The sequence below is a fragment of the Physcomitrium patens genome, chromosome 2 (genome assembly GCF_059467195.1).
Source record: "Physcomitrium patens ecotype Gransden chromosome 2, ASM5946719v1, whole genome shotgun sequence".
NCBI lineage: Eukaryota > Viridiplantae > Streptophyta > Bryopsida > Funariales > Funariaceae > Physcomitrium > Physcomitrium patens.
The window spans coordinates 12,721,397-12,724,228 of record NC_143411.1 but is presented as its reverse complement, the minus strand read 5'-3'; the positions used below and the strand labels follow the sequence as shown (position 1 = coordinate 12,724,228).

At 36.8% G+C, this 2,832-nt stretch overlaps 1 long non-coding RNA gene across 2 annotated transcripts; it reads left to right on the top strand.

Annotated features, from left to right (window-relative positions):
• The first annotated feature begins 228 nt into the window (after positions 1 to 228).
• On the top strand, positions 229 to 1,856 carry LOC149989747 (uncharacterized). 2 transcript variants are annotated; one of them, XR_016501879.1, is made up of 3 exons: positions 229 to 452; positions 648 to 800; positions 1,431 to 1,856. It is a non-coding gene; the product is annotated as an uncharacterized LOC149989747 (long non-coding RNA). The 2 variants fall into 2 exon arrangements; XR_016501880.1 differs by having other exon boundaries at positions 229 to 800.
• The last annotated feature ends 976 nt before the right edge of the window (positions 1,857 to 2,832 follow it).

Sequence of the window (2,832 nt, the reverse complement as noted above, 5' to 3'; positions counted from 1 at the left end):
TTATCTTCTGTGACTCTTTTTAGAGAGTAACCTTGCTTGAGTGCACCAATGAATGTGTTAGTGTTTTGATCGTGAAGTCACAATAGCAAGCACACGCATGGTAGGTTGACATCTCTTCTGCATTTGGCTGTCATGAAATTTAATTTTAATACCACCATGCTTTTTAGCAGAGTTCTCATCGCCTTTTCTTTTTTCTTTTTTCTTTTTTTTTTGGTGGTGAATGGTCTTTTCTGAACTGGGGCTGAGTGCTAGTGGTGTAACATAGTGGAGACTGACGGGGCTTGTGTATCAGGCTCGTTTTAAAGCTATGTGTATCGTGGAAGCTATTCTGCGGCAAGGAGACAGAAAACGATGTGTTTCAGAGAGTTGTAGGGATATTCCAAGAGGATTCCAGTTGTATTGTTGAAAATTCACTATCTCCACAGGTTTCCTTGAAGGAGAAATCTGAGAAGGTCCGTTTCACTATAATCCTAATATTCTAACACATCCAAGTGATGTGCTTCTGTGAATTATCCGGTTTCTGTCATCGGTTTGGCAGTAACAGATTGTTTCGTACTTTTGAGGCTGAAATTATGATATGTTCGGTATTAAATTGACATTGACGTGTTTCCTTATTCCTATGCATATGATGGAATGGATTCTTGCAGGTTTTGGAGTTGCTTGGACTAGGAGGTTCAGAAGGGAGCCGACATACAACAGGGTCCGGCCCTAATCCACCGCCACCGACTTCTCAACAAGCCGTGGTGTTGCCCGATCATATGGATGGTTGGGATGCACCCGAAGGAGTTGATGATGAACAGGTGAATCAGCTTTCTCTAGTTTTATTCTGAATACCTATCTGAACCTATCTGAAGGGAACTCTATTTGAATGCAGAGCAGTGGGAAGATATCTGACCAAGTAGAGATTTTAATCAAAGCTGGTGGTGGATCCTTAGCATCAGCTGCTTCTGATGTCTTGTTAGGAGGTCTTGGTTGGAAGGGTACAGCGAAACCATCGGTTGAGACCACTGCTAGAAGTACGGGAGCTGAAAGCTGCAGTGCATCTCTTGGAAACATTTTTTACATATTAATATGATCAATTCTCAAACAATATAGTGTGTGTGCAAGAGTGACATCAAGAGTCACAACTCTTGGTTTAAGTTCACAATTAATGGGTAGTATTCTATACTATAGATTAGTATACTATACTAAATATCTCTCCTAATACTCCCACCAAAACACTAGTTTTCATTTGTGTAATAAATTTCATCCATAACAGAAGGTCATCTGTTTTTGAACAGATATATGTGAGAAATTTAGAGTTTCAATCTCTTTCTGATGTGGCAATGTTGGAGAGTTCTCTTGTAGTTCTCTCACTGCTTCTTCAATTCTATGAAGGTATGTGATGTCTTCTCTTGATTTGGATGTGTTTGTTGTTTTGTTTGTTGCAGTGCTGTGGTTGGCCCTCCATACAAGTATTGTTGCAGGCTTGGGTGGAAGAGCAAAGAATACCACCGGTGAAGGCACGAAGGCATGTGCCATTGAGGAGGTTGGCCATTGATAGTTGCGGTGAGCTTGTGGAGAGGTGCAAAGGTACACATCATTGTAGAAGTTTGGCTGTAAACTTTGTAACAGGCTAGGTGGCAATTCCGCCAGCAACATGAGCGGTAGACTTTGCTATGAACTCCGCAGTAAGACAGCAGCGGGCTCCTTAGTAGGCGCAACTACGAGTTCCTTAGTAGTTATTGCGGTGACAAGCTTTACAGTAGGTGTGACTGCAAGTTGCGCAGCAAGGCGGCGGCATGTACCAACCTAGATTGTCTCCCACTCCAATTGTGTAATTTTTGATTATTTTAAATAAACCAGTAAGGCTCAAATAGTGGTAGAACAATTAACTTCTTTTGGATGTAGAAGAATTTGATGCATGCCTACTTGAGATAAGCATTGGAAATGTTTCCCTTGGAAAGATTTTTTATAAATATATTTGCTGTCATATGTGTAATTGGCAAATATTGCAGTTTGATTTCCTTCGCAAGGATCTTTTCTTTAGTAAAATGATATTGTGTATCTACATGTTTGCTTTTAGAGTGATATTTGGAATTTTCACTAAAAGCAATGGTACTTTGACTATTTGAATATATGGTGGCTGGTGCATGTTGAGGAAATCCAAGTTCATATAATAAATTTTTTAACCATATGGTTTCAGTTGTGGCTTTTATTAAAGCCATGTATTTTGATTCTGTAGATGATAAAGCTAAAGATTGTTGTTTCTTGCTGCTCCAAGAGATAACTCCTCCAACTAGTAAGAAAAAAAATCTAAAGGTAGAGGAATAAATGTCCTTATCACCTACCTTATCAGCATCAAAATAACCATATAGAATATCACCTTGAGATGAGTATTGATATTTGATTCCAAAATTTCATGTACCTTTGATATATCTCATAGTTCTTTTTAAAGTTTGAATGTGTGTAGATTCTAATTTGGAGAGATATTAAATTAAATTGTTGATAGTATAAGTACAATGTGGTCTAGAATTAACAATGGTATACATTAAATTGTCAACAACTTAAGAATAGAAGTAATCTTGGGAAGTAATGTGATCTTCATTACTTAAACAAATTCCTAGTTGAATTGAGATACTTCATGAGTTGGAATTCAACATACTGAATTCATGAAATTTATCTATTAAATATTTTGCATAATAGAAGATTATCCATCTTTTTTCTTTGTTTTGTAGAATGACATTGCCTAGATTATAATGGATTTTTCTTTCATCTAACATATCAAATTCTTATTGTAGAATATTTTTTACTTATTAAATTAAGAAAAATTATTATTAATAATAATAAAAT